Genomic DNA, 13,954 nt, shown 5'->3' with positions numbered 1-13,954 from the left:
TGTTTAGATGCTAGAAAGTGACCTTTCTTGCCACTCCCTCCTGCTGCCATGGTTACCACATATGCACTGGTATTATTAATAGTCAGTTTAACACTTCTAATGAGCACCTGCTGTTCTCTGTGGGTCAGGGTTTCTTTTTTCTTTTTTGTGTAGAAACATTACATTAATTCAGCCATGAATTGCAATTAGTGTAAATAGCTCCTTTAAATTGCTGCCTCTCTTTCCCCCACCATTTGACATTTAGTTTTATTTTCATTAAAATCCATTAAAGCTGGATCAGAATCAAAACACCCCCTATGCTCGCAACACTCAACCCACAACACTTACGTGCAATGTTCTCAGAAGACGACTAATCAGTACCTGGAAAAAATGGAAGTTCAGGGTACAGCAACCAGATTAATTACTTCATAACAATGAACTGAGGCTCCCCATGTTTGTATAGAAGAGAACCAATCCTTCCCACCAGAACATCATAAGAAAAACAGTGAGGAGAAAAAAGGTGCATGGCATAATCTCTAGTGCAGGGAGTCTCAAACATTTTCAGAGCCCCCCTCTTAGTAGTTAAGGTCATCTTGTGGACTGACTCCTCTGTCACAGTCACTAAAGTAGACCATGATTTCCAGTTTGGGAGAGGGTCCCTCATAGTCAAAATAAGTTTTTCTCACCCCTACATTTAAAATCAATAACCATGTTTCCCAGCAGAGATAGGCTAGAGTGCCGGTGTAACTGTAAAGGGTTTCCCAACTAACTGCCCCATAAAAGGAAGGGAGGAATTGTGAATGAGTCATTTCCTTCTTAGGACTCTTCTTGGTGCAGTCCAGTTTCACAGCACCCTACACAAGGCTGAGCCTAAAAGCTTCATCTTTCCTTAAGTTTAGAAGTGTCTGAATTCAGGATTCGGATTCAGACCACTACAGAGAGTAGAGTTGGTTGAAAAATTTCCAATAGACTTTAGAGCCCTGCAAATCTGCAGATATCCGCTTTATATCTGCGAATCATTTTTGCAGATCATGGATGGGATGTAGATACAAATTTTGCATCCGTGCAGGGCTCTAAGAATGTTTTTCCATTGGAAATGTCTGATTCAATGAAAGCAAAATATTTTGTGGGAATAGATCAGTTTCATCAAAATTTGCAATGGGAAGTATCTAAATGTTTTGTTTTGACTTTATCATTTCAACTAATATAAATTATATCAAAGTGACAAAGGAAAAATGAAATGGCTGAAATGAAATATACACAGAATATTTCATTTTGTAGAAAATTCCAAGATTTTTACTTTTGGTTTTGTTGGGACAAAACAAAGTTTCAAAATTTCAGAATTTCCATTGGAATTTTGTTTTTTTATCAGCTATAATAAAGATTATAATAAAAGAGATAAGACTATAATAAAGATTATAATATAAGATTTATATAATAAAGATGCAAGATGGGATGTTCAAAAACATATAGGAGACTAAGGAGCATAAATCTATTTGACTTTCAATTGCACCTGTGCTCCTGTATCACTAAGATGCTTTTGAAAATCCCTCCCACAAACTCTTGGATCTGGAGTTTGAGTTGGGCCTATCTCTAATGTGAACAGAAGATAATTCCACCAAGAAGTGAAAGCATTTTTGATTTTTTAAATGCATTTTCCCTATTTATATGATCGAGTGCTTCATTACTCCAAGAGTTACCATCACCAGCCATTGTTCATTTATCTACGACTCCACTACTCTTGCATCTGAGTCATACAAGCTGTCGGATCAAGTGCAGCAAGCAAGAATGAGAACCAAGCAGTTCAGTCAAGACCTTGGGAAAATGAAGCTCTGGCTCAGAAGAAGAGTCCTTGTTTTTTCCTTTAATTTTTTTGTTCATCTTAAGATTTTTCCTTTTTCTGTAAGAGCCACTACTTAGATTGTTCTATCGCCAGAGGGGATCAGTAGTATGACATCTAGCTTTGTCCCAAGGGTCTTTTCTATAGTGGAAAGCATTCTCACAGGCTGCACTGAGAAATAAATGGGGGAAAACATATAATGGTAAAATATGCAGGCTGATGTTAATAACTCATGTCAGCTTCTTATGTCCGAACAATCACCTTTTTTTGCCTGCCAAAGATAAACGAAGTTACTGGTTTACATCCACAATAAATCAGGCACAGGAGGTGACAGAAACACTATGAGCTGCATCCGTAAGAAAAGCATCAAAGTGGAAGTGCAGATTCAAATTGTTGGCATGTGTATTCATAGGGTGAGCATGGAGGGCACTTGCTTGTCACTATCTACGAAAAGTAGCCCTACCACACCAGCTGAGGGGTGGGGGGGCATTGGAGGGGAGCTCTGCCTCTGGAAGCCGGGATGGGAGTGGGAACTCTCCTTCTCGTTTTAGTAGCTGACCATCTCCCCTGCACTCCCTCTTCCTTTAAACCTTGCTTCCAGCCAAACTGAAAACCAGAAAATATTGAAAATCTGCCAGCTACCACAAAGTTTCCAGCCCCATCCAGAGCAAAGTTGCTCAGCTAAGCAAATCTCATGGAGTTCAAGACATTGTGAACCTCTCAGATTTGGACACTTCAAAACTAGTTTGACATTGTTGACCTATATCTTTTTTAACTTTTCTGATCTTCAATTTGTATCCATTTCCCATATACCCCAAGGTTGATACAATATTAAAAGACACTGGGTCATATCCTCAGCTGGTAGCTTAAACTGGCTCAGTATGTTTTTCTAGTTATACAAACTGTGTTATAGAGCAAGAACAGCTAGGCTGGCACAGAAGACTTCCCCTTATGTGTGTTTTTTCAGTTTCTCTCTTTCCCTGCCTGTATTCTGAGATACACAGCAGTGTAGGTGGGTTTTGAAAGTCAATGGGAGTTAGGCACCTAACTGATGTAAGTACTTTTGAAAATCCCACACAGAGTCAGACTGGGTTCTTCCCTTATTATCAAAGTATATAACTGCTGGAAACCAAAATATACCCCAAGTTGCACATACACAGCCCCCTTGTATTCCAGGTATGTCCTCACAGTGACACCTGTACACACACATTTTCTTCATTCGGATTGCACAAATGTAACTAACTGGGATTTAGTGGGATTATTTAGTTGATAATGCATGAGATGAAATAGAATGAAGCTCAGCCTCTCTTAGCTGTACTGGCCAAAGAGCAGTAAATACATATTTTCATAACTAAAACCAGGAGTGTTGACCGAATATATATAGGGAGTGTTTTTCTTCTGTAAGAAGGTGCTGTTTTTACACAACTGACATAACTACATAGTCAGTGTAGATCTAAAGTTTAAAAGAACACTGTAAACCAGAGATAGGTTCAACTGCAAAAATGCAGATTGAGGTGCATATTTTGAAAACCCCAATTTGCATTTAGGAACATCTCCTAACCTGTCTCCTAACAACAAAAAAGAGTTACATACTTTGATCATAATACTCCTCCTTTTCATGTATGCCTCCACTTCAGCTGATTACATGAAATATGTAAATGTATGTTGATTTCATTTCACAGTGGATGAAAATGCCCCAATTATGATGATCTCAAACCCAAAGCAAAATTGCTAGATTTTTCACAGACATCAAATACTAAATTAAGATCCTCCTCATCTAACTTTTCAACAAGTTTTCACCACTAAAAGTTGGCCCTTTGACAACTATGGTTCCAGGCTGGGGGAGTGCTGAGCCCTGTCAACTCAAATTGACTTCACTGGGAGTTGAGGCGGCTCTGCACCTCACAGTTTCAGATCCAGTGTCTCCTGAATATTGACACACACATTCCCCTCTCAGCAAGAAGGATTTGTTTCTCTCTGCTAGAGCTATTTGCTAATGCAAGTATTTGTTGCTGTGGTTCTTCACTGAGGAAGGCGTATATGTCTCAACAAATAAGGATTCACAGGGAGCTGTGATGGAGGGCCATAAAATATACCCAGTGTGGAACAACATAATTAGGTCATTACGTGAAGTGAGGAGTTCAGTCCAAACCTCAGACTTTGATTCCTCAACTTTCTTAGTGATGTGTCTCTCATTTTTGTACAAGCTGTTCATTATAGGGCACCTATTCCGGTCATGTCTGCAATTAGAAATTTGTAGGGAGATTTGCTGGCAATGCCTCTGCCTGCTTGTGCAGTGATCACTATTCTCAAGAAATTATTTCAATTTTTGAACAATTGAATACAAAATATAAACACATAAGCACTTATAAAGGTTAAGTTTTATATGTTCCATTTTACAGCTGGGGAACCTGAGACACAAAGAAGTCTACTGGTGATAAGCGGTGGACATGATCTACCTTCACTTTAGCAAAGCTTTTGATACAGTTTCCCACAGTATTCTTATCAGCAAGTTAAAGAAGTATGGGTTGGATGAATGGACTATAAGATGGATAGAAAGTTGGCTAGATCATCAGGCTCAATGGGTAGTGATCAACGGCTTGATATCTAGTTGGCAGCCGATAACAAGCAGAGTGCCCCGGGGTTGGTGCTGGGGCCGGTTTTATTCAACATTTTCATTAATGATCTGGAGGGTGGGATGGTTTACACCCTCAGCAAGTTTGCAGATGACACTAAGCTGGGGGGAGTAGTAGATACACTGGAGGGCAGGGATAGGATACATAGTGACTTAGACAAATAAGAGGATTGGGCAAAAAGAAATCCAATGAGGTTCAACAAGGACAAGTACAGAGTCCTGCACTTAGGACGGAAGAAATCCCTTGCACAGCTACAGACTGGGCTGCAGTTCGGCAGAAAAGGACCTGGGGATTACAGTGGACAAGAAGCTGGATATGAGTCAACAGTGTGTCCTTATTACCAAGAAGGCTAATAGCATATTGGGCTGCATCAGTAAGAGCATTGCCAGCAGATTGAGGGAAGTGATTATTCCCCTCTATTCGTCACTGGTAAGTCCTTATTTGGAGTATTGTGTCCAGTTTTGGGCCCCCCAATACAGAAAGATTGTGGACAAAGAGTTCAGCAGAGGGCAATGAAAATTATTAGGGGTCTGGAGCACATGACTTATGAGGAGAGGCTGAGGGAACTGGGCTTGTTTAGTCTGCAGAAGAGAAGAATGAGGGAGGATTTGATAGCAGCCTTTAACTACCTAAAAGGGGGTTCCAGAGAGGATGGAGCTAGGCTGTTCTCAATGGTAGTAGATGGCAGAATTAGGAGCAATGGTCTCAAGTTGCAGTGAGGAAGGTGTAGGTTGGATATTAGGAAAAAGTTTTTCAGTAGGAGGGTGGTGAAGCACTGCAATGGGTTATCTAGGGAGGTGGTGGAATTTCCACCCTTAGAGATTTTTAAGGTGAGGCTTGACAAAGCCCTGGCTGAGATGATTTAGTTGGGGTTGGTCCTGCTTTGAGCAGGGGGTTGGACTAAATGACCTCCTGAGGTCCCCTCCAATTCTAATCTTCTATGATTCTAGTGACTTGTAAAATGTCAGAGTGGATGCCAGTAATGGAGACAGGACTAGACCCAAGGTCTCCTGACTCCCAAACCCTTGATAGTTTGCTATGAGAAAAAGGAGTGCGTATCTATACCTCTATAGAAAATGGACCAGGTCCTCAGCTGGCATAAATAAGCATAGCTCATTGACTACAGTAGAACTACAGCAATGTACTTAACTGAGAATCTAGCCCTTTTTCTACATAGACTATATTGACTTCAGTGTAGCTATGCTGCTTAACACTAGCTAAGGCTCTGGCCCACAAAATATGTATTTACTATATATTAATACACAAAAAACTTAGTTGTAATGAAGTTAGGGTTGCCACACACACAACTCACCTGACACAAATCCACAAAAGAGAGGAAATGAAAAGTTAAGCCATCTAACAGTACCTATCCTTTCTTTAGCACAACTCCTATAAACCACAGACAATGTACCACACTGTCCCCTTCCTCCCTTCTGTACATACTCTTCTACTAAATTACTTTTCCACCAACAACCTTAGTTATGGATACTTGAGGTAGTAACTGATTGCTTTGGGAGAGGGTGCTTTGGTTACAATGATATGTGAGAGATGGTTAGAAACATCCTTGACTCTAGAACTTACCTCCTTTGTTGGTCTGCCAGAACCCCAGTTTTTATACTTCAGGTCACACTGCAAAATTTATCATTACTCCCAGGTGTTTTTGGGAAAATGATCTAAGTGCGTTGTTCTAAGTGTGTGTGTATAATGATACACTCTTTAATAATATGATCACATACTATTTTTTCCTACAGGCTTCTTACCTCATTCATTGCTCAGTGAATTCAATATTTCTTTTTATCCTCATCATTAAATCTGTATGTGGTATGCCCCATGCTGTATTTACTGCAAACCATTTAAATCTTGTGCTGAACGCAGTATTAATTTCCTCATGGGCTTTTCCATGCATTCACTGCTGTAGTATCTGAGTGCTTTATAAACATTAATGATTTTATCTTTACAACCTGTGAGGTAAAATGGTATTATTAATCCCCACATTAAAGACGGGGATCTGAGACAAAGACAACTGAAGTAAAAAATTGTCAAAAAAGTCCACTGATTTTAGTGAAGCTGGGTTGTTAGGGTAGCCAAAGATCTGACCTGTTATGTCAAAACACCACCAGATTGCAAAATGCAGTTAGTGGTAAACTCCCCTTGGCTCTCTTGTGTTTTTGTTCTTAAAAACAATGCAGTATTTAATTGGAAAAGACTGTGAGATATGGTTACCAAACGTCTATAACATTAAAAATGTAAATGGGTTTCATCATGAAGGGCTTTAAAGTAACTTTTCTCTATCAAGATTTAGATTTTTGAGGATCAGCTGTCTGACCTATAACCCATTTCCAAAATAGGAAGGTTACTGTAATTGGAAGAAAAATAAGTTCACTTGTCTGTCTTTAGATTAACAGAGGAGAAAAGGGAGATGATGAAATGTATCATGACTGAATTTATTTTATTTTTCTGATGAATGGATGTTAAGTGACTGGCTTTGTTGTGCTAGGTTTTTTTCCCATCTGTTAGTGTTAGGGGGACTATATTGAATTTTCTGTAAACTAGTGACAATGTGTTCTTAATTTCACCCAGATAAGGCAATGCCAACTTCCTCAAAAGTGGTCTTATGTGTCTGGATTTTGTATCTCTATGATATAGAAAACAAAAAATATATTTTTAAAGTTAGTGGCTGAAGCAGTTATTTTCCAAGTTGATGCTCAGTAGGGTGGGGGCTTCCATTGACTAATAGGGAGCTTCAAACTCCCCTTCCTGGCCATGAGATGGAGACTGCCTTTACAGAAGCAGGAGTTCACCCAAAAATCACTCCAAAACCCTTATCAATTGCAAACATTCAGCTTTATCAGCAACAGTCACATTGATCAGCAGCAAACACACCCAGTGCCCCAGTCACTGATCAGGGGCCTCTTTTCCTTTGGGCTTTGGCTGACCTTTAATGCAGAATCACACAGGTTCACCAGGGTCACAGGTTCAGGCTGCTCCATGGGCCTTCCCCCCAGCCCAGAGCTGCTTCGCAGCCTACCACTTCCCTGTAGTTGCCACCGAACCCACGCAGTGCTCTTATCCCCAAAACACACTGTATCTTCTTCCTGGGAGAGCTTCCAACTAGATCTTTGTGTGGGTGGGGAAGGCACTTCCTTCGTTTGCTTGTCCCCCTGCCAACCAGAGCGCTGCTGCCCTTCCATGAAGTGGGGCTTCACGCTCACTAACAATGATCTTATTCAAAACTTCATTGGACTGAGCTGCATGGGTCCAAGGCAGGCCTCACATCTGATTGGTCTGAAGACCTTGGAGGGAGGCACCACAAAGCAGAAATGAAATGCATATACCATAAGAATCAGGGATAAGCCACTTGGGCGAAGACTAACATTACAGAATGTCCAAAATTGATCATCTTGAGGGTGGAAGTCATGACACCGACACACGGGCCACTCCAGTCTTTGGCCAGTGTTGATGTGTGCCCAAAAAAGGCCCACTAGCAAGAAGTGTTATGCTAGCAGCCCATCACCATCAGGCTCCTTGTCTGCAGTTCTGGTTCCTACTCTGCTAAAATTCTGAAGACTACAAAAGCTGAAGAGTTTACAAAGCCCCTCTTATTTTAAGAATTGCATTTCTCCCTTTTTCAATTTTTTGCTTTTATTAATTGGAAGACATCCCCACATTTTTATTTCCTGGGTGTGGAAGTAAAAGTGTGGCAGTCTGCATGATTTTGGGTGTGAGTGCCCATAAAGCCCACATGGGGAAAGTGCTGGGAAAGAAAAGTTTCCCAGGTTTGTACAGCCCTAAATACAAAGATACGCATCTCTGTTTAGAAGTCTTGTGATCATCATCTGTAATTTCTGGTAAATAAGAACTGTTCAACTTCTCTATATTAATACAGCCTGCATTATAATGTCTTTATTGGGGAGTAGAGCTACTCACCATATAAGAATTAAAGACTGAGAAGGAAACTATCGTTGACTCTGGGGTTCAGACATTAGATAAGTATCTTAATATGAAAGATAAGCTATCCATCATTAAATTATAGCTTTGACTGACTTTGTTAAAATTTACCAGTTGGGATTTTTAATTAAATGGAAAGCCACCTTCTCAGACTCCCTCTTAACATTTATGTAAGGATTTATTGTTTTTGGTATCCATTTGATGATTTAAGTCCAATCGAAAACGAAGACTAACTTGTTTGATTTGTTGATTAAATCTTGATTTGACACTGATCTGACAATTTGTAATTGTTAGTTTAATATTCTTAGCTTTGGTGAAAGGTTTTCTCGATTTTATTTTAATTTAATACAATTTGTTAAATAGAAATGGATAGAGTCAACATACCTTTCAGTAAGCAATCCGAGTCCAGAACCTTGGAGGACGTGGAATGGAAACCAACAGATCAACATTAAAGCCTGATCAGCTCCCCCTAATAAGGTTTTCACACTGCACTGCATCAACAAGGAAGCACGTCCAAACTAATCACACGGCTTTATCAGTGACAGCCATTCTTACAATCTCCTTCCCCAAGCTTTGATTGGAATGCCAGTGAGAAAAGAAAGAGAAATTGTCATTTTCCCTGAGCAAAGCCCCTTTCCTCAAAACACAGTGACAAACACAAAGATTCTGAGGAGGAAAGGGAAATGTATATGTAGCACAGCTTTTTCCAAGTAGACAGACAGCAAATAACCAATGCTGATCATTAGAACAAAGTAAGTTCAATAGGAAGTACTGTTAGTTGCATTTGGGTGACACTCTAGGCCAGTGGCTGTGTAACATCCACAGGAACAAATAGTTTTTAAATTTCTATACTAGTTCCTCCCTCCCTGATCTGAGAGTTTCCATAGTTCAAACTAGCACTGGACCCGTGGAATATTTCTTGCAAATCAGGATTAAGGGGAGATGCAGAACCAACCCTTCGGAACGTCACACAAGACATTGATTTAAGTTTGCAGTTACACACTCAAGTCAGGGAATTGGAAAATTAAAGAAAAAAGGAAAACCAGATACTAATATTATTGCATGTTTTATTTTACTTCAAACACAGTAACACAACATCACTTCACTCCAGTTCGAGCTCCATCCTTCGGACGCCTCCTCCTCTTCTCTCTGAATGTTGAGCTCTGGCAGTGGGAAAGGCTTCCTTATTCTCCCTCCATCTAGTGGGGAGCTTCCTCATCTTCACAGAGGTATGAGCTGGCTGTCATCTTCACCAATTCAGCTGATTTATTGTCTGACACATTCTTTTTCTCTCTGTTTGTGTTTCCCTTTTCTCTTGAGGCCATTTTGGGGCATTGTTTTGGCGTCAAGACTCAGGTGTGACTTTAACACTATGAAATAACCAAAGATATCAAATCTTCACCACACATATACCGGTATGTCCCACTCACCATTTGCACAGGATCTAGGTCATGTTAGTTACTGAAACAGTGTTTACCTATCAGCAGTCTGGGATTGACTCTGCTTCATGGACAGACTTGCTATAAGCTGTTAGCTGTCTCTCCACAAGGCTGACCGCCCAGGTTAGGAGCATGTTGTCACTAACAGCAAAGCTGAGCCCTAGGAAAGTGTTTCAATAAAAAAAACTTTAGCTGAGACAATAGTTGAACCACAAGGAGAAAACAAGCCTGTGTCTGCTGCTCAAGCCCTCTCAGGTCACTTGTGACCTGGGCTGGATTCTGTTTGGAATCATGGAGATCAATGTGAGAATATTACTACCTGCCCTGGTTGCTCTTCTGGAGAGTTCAACAGCATTGCAAGTAAGCTGGGAACTTGCTTTCAAACTTTTGCTAATTGGCACTCTCACTGTAACCTAATTACAGAGCCTTTTATAGAACGCTTACAGTTTCAGCCAGTGTCTTTAAGAACATGGAGAGACATGGAGCGCAGCACTAAAATGTCCTTCTAATATAATTACCTATTAATTAGACTTAATGACACAGCCGGTCTGCTATTAGCGAAATTCCAATTAGAAAAATCGTGCAGCAAACAAATGTTTGGTGACAGGGTATGTGCCCTAAAATGTAGTGCAACCTACTTGTGTTCATCATCCCAGTGATTTTAATTTGATTCTTCCTATATATTTAGGGCTAAATTGTGCCTTTATTAGGCACAGCCCTGAGTAAGGGGCATTTAAGCATTCACCACCCAAAGTGTAGCCCCGAGAGGCATTGTGCTTCAAAGACATCCCTCTGAGGTACATCCCCCTCCTACTTCCTTTTACTCTGAATGGTGGGGTGTAGTAATTTGCTGCTGGCTTATCCCAAAGGCAAGGCAGAGTCAAGGGCCAGCCCATTCCTACCCATTTTCTCAAGGGGGTTGAAGGCCCTCGATCCCAGGGCCCAAATAGCCTGCGCAGAGGACTAATGGTAGATGGAGTGTCTTACTCCCCTGCATAATTGTGTAGCCTAAGTCGTAATTTAGCCTCTCTGTATCCAACAATCTGCTTTCATTAGAGGCCTGTTGTAAAAGTAAAACAGCATTAAAAATTAATAAGGAAACAATTTGTTTGAAAAACTGTGTTCTAGTGCAGCAATTTTAACTAGCACTAAGGCATGTCTCCTGTGAATTATTGTTTGATTTGCAGCACAGGATATTGTGTAGCTAGCAGAAAAAGCTCTGTGCTGTTTATGCCACTGACACAACATGCCGGAGAATGCCTTTTCTTATTTGGCCCATGCTTGTCTATTAATTGTAGAATTATTTTGGCCATTCAGTTCATCATATGGACATTATTAAATATGTGGGGAAGCTTATCCAGACTGTTCTAACATGCTTAATATATTTTTGTTAGAAATCAAACAGAGCAGCACCAACACTTCTATTTAAAGGTAATATTATGGTGCAATTTTTTTTTTTTTTTATCATTTTAATAAATACAAATGTTATCTGAATGCTGTTCAGGAATATGGCTTCTGTTGTCTTTTCAGTTCAACATGACTGGTTGCTATGCAGAGTCCATGAGGAAAAATAGTGTTGAATTATAAATATGGTTCACCCTTCTGAAAGCTATGCAAGCACCTCAGAAGCAGGAATTGCTGCAATTCTCCCTGAAATGCAGCCACTTCTGAGGTAGAATATAAGAGCTACTCGACCACTTTAGCTCGGCAGTGAAGAATGCTGCATTCAAAGTAAATGATCTAATTGTAAATTGGCCAAGACACCCTAAAATCTTATGAAAAAAGCCAGAGGAACATTGATGACATCAGGAGCATGGCATTATATCTTATCCAAAAGAAAACAAATCTCCAGCATTATGCTCTCTGCCTCTCTGCTGGGACATATTGGTTCAGCACTGTGCTAAGTAACCTTTCTAACTGGGGAAGGGGTGGGTCACTGACAGGCAGCATGTTCCCTGATCTGCCTCCCTCTGCCTGCTCACGGCCTGTTGGTGGTGTGTAATGGCTTCGGGTGATTTCAAAGTGTACATGAATACATGACAGGAAGGGGAAGGAACACAGACATCATCCACCTTTTCCCTCTGGGCAACCTCCCTGTGCCATGTTGTGTGGATTTTAACCCTCCCCACCACCCCCTTTAACTCTACTAGGAGCTAGGTATGGTAATGCTATACAGAAACTACTCACTCTATAGTGAAACAAGACTTCTCACGTTGCTCAAGGGGGAAATGCAGCCTTGAGAATACACTATCAGTAGACAGTATTTGTTTTTAATGGTACAAGCTTTAGATGAGAAAATGATTGTTTTGAAATTATACACAGTATTTGGATTTTCTGCTGTATTCATTCGCCATGGGACAAATGGTTCAGAAATGGTTCAGAAATCATTGGGAGTGAGAGGGAAACTCCTATTAATGAAATATCTAATGAAATATTGGCTATTTATTTACACTGTCAGTTATTTGGTCAGCATACCACGTTACCTTCTACTAACAGTTGCTTACCCAGAGGTGAGAGAAAATAGCTATAGACCAGATATTTATGAACCATTTCAAATAAGCCTTTCCTTTGGAGAAGATGGGCATGGAGGATAGTTCCTATGGAGAAGAAAGGTGATGCTGTTAGAGGCAAGAAGCAGCAGGGCTTACTTTAAGAATTTTGTGAGTAGGTGGCAAAGGGGCAAAAATCTGTTGGGGATGACACTCCTCCACATTCTAAAGACTGTAGGAACAGAGGTGTCATATTTTATCATATTGTATTTGATTAGAAATCTGAGCTTTCCCCCTCCATAATGGAACTCCAGGAGTTTAATAGTCAAAACCACTACTTAAAAATGTGATATTAGCTAAGAAAACACTAAAGAGTGGAGTTTTCAAAAGCACTTAATAGGAATAGACATAAATTGTCAACATGATGTCAAAAATACAAATAAATATCCTTAAATCAAACTCTAGTAAGTTCTCAAGCAGCATTTTTCTTACTTTGCCTATCTGTAAATTTCTATCATCATTGCTGGAAAATTTTTGTTGGTTTATTTGTGTACAGTGAAATTGATGTTTATTAACATTTACTAATACAAATCTAATCCTTCCAAGCCTTTTTATAAGTGATCAAAGGTCTATATTTTCCATTTCATTACATTATGCCCATAGGAAATTAAAAGCCTTCACATTTAATCTGATGATGGCTAGAAAACATGGATTACATACAATGGTCCAGATTCTCTAATCTAACCAACCTGTGTTCAGTGCAGGATGTATGGGCAGAGCAAAAAAGGTGGTTTAGCACCACCTTGCATTCCTCTGATGCTGGGGTTGGTTTGGTTCCTACAGCAGCTTTAAGGTTGCCCTAACTTGTGCCTGTCTACTTATGACCTCAAGAGGCCAGTTTGGAGTACATCTGAAGTTACAATATGTATTTGGTTTTTTTGGTTCTTGAAAAAGAGATGTTTGTATCTAGTCTTGCTGCTTGTTTCCCTATACTTTGTGGCTATTATTTTGCTCTGCTATTGTTTGTTCTTGACCTTTTTGTTCAGTAAACCTGTAATTTTTAAAACATTTTTGTTCTTTAAGGACAATGACAATTTTAAACATTATCTTTGCTAATTGCCAGATATATATATATATATATACATATATATATATATATATATACACATATATATATATACACATACATACATACATACATACTGTAATCCCACACCTAGTCTCCCACTATTGCCTTGGGCAATTCCTAGCCTTTACTGCAATGGTAATGCACTTTCTCTCTCTTTTAATTTGGAAAGAATTATATAACACCATGAGTATGCTGCCTTTTATACTAATATTCTTAAAGGCAAACTACACATATACATAAGGGGAAATGAAAAATTATCACTTGCGTATCAGAATTAGGCTTGGCTGTTTTGCATATACACACACTCAGCATATAAAAAAAGAGCATACACTGCTACTGACCTTAGTGGGATTCTGGCAGCTAGAGATCAACAGGGATATTTCAATCTTACATCTATACTTGGGACAGGAGGTTTGATTTTCGAAAACTTGGGGCCACTAGCACAGATGGGGCTAGGTTGAGTTCAACCAACAATTCTCCAAGTCTCCTAAACC

General features: G+C 39.7%; 1 long non-coding RNA gene across 1 annotated transcript; it reads right to left on the bottom strand.

Moving 5' to 3' along the window:
- Nucleotides 1–9,467: 9,467 nt before the first annotated feature.
- Nucleotides 9,468–12,439, bottom strand: LOC137161528 (uncharacterized). The gene is made up of 3 exons (XR_010922110.1): nucleotides 12,347–12,439; nucleotides 9,881–10,002; nucleotides 9,468–9,773 (listed from the first exon to the last, which is right to left on the bottom strand). It is a non-coding gene; the product is annotated as an uncharacterized lncRNA (long non-coding RNA).
- Nucleotides 12,440–13,954: the final 1,515 nt, after the last annotated feature.

The sequence above is a fragment of the Emydura macquarii genome, unplaced genomic scaffold, assembly GCF_026122565.2.
Source record: "Emydura macquarii macquarii isolate MOO-44397 ecotype Brisbane River unplaced genomic scaffold, CSIRO-AGI_Emac_v2 contig_2321, whole genome shotgun sequence".
Taxonomy (NCBI): domain Eukaryota; kingdom Metazoa; phylum Chordata; order Testudines; family Chelidae; genus Emydura; species Emydura macquarii.
The sequence above is the reverse complement of the archived record's forward strand: the minus strand, read 5'-3'. Positions and strand labels throughout refer to the sequence as shown.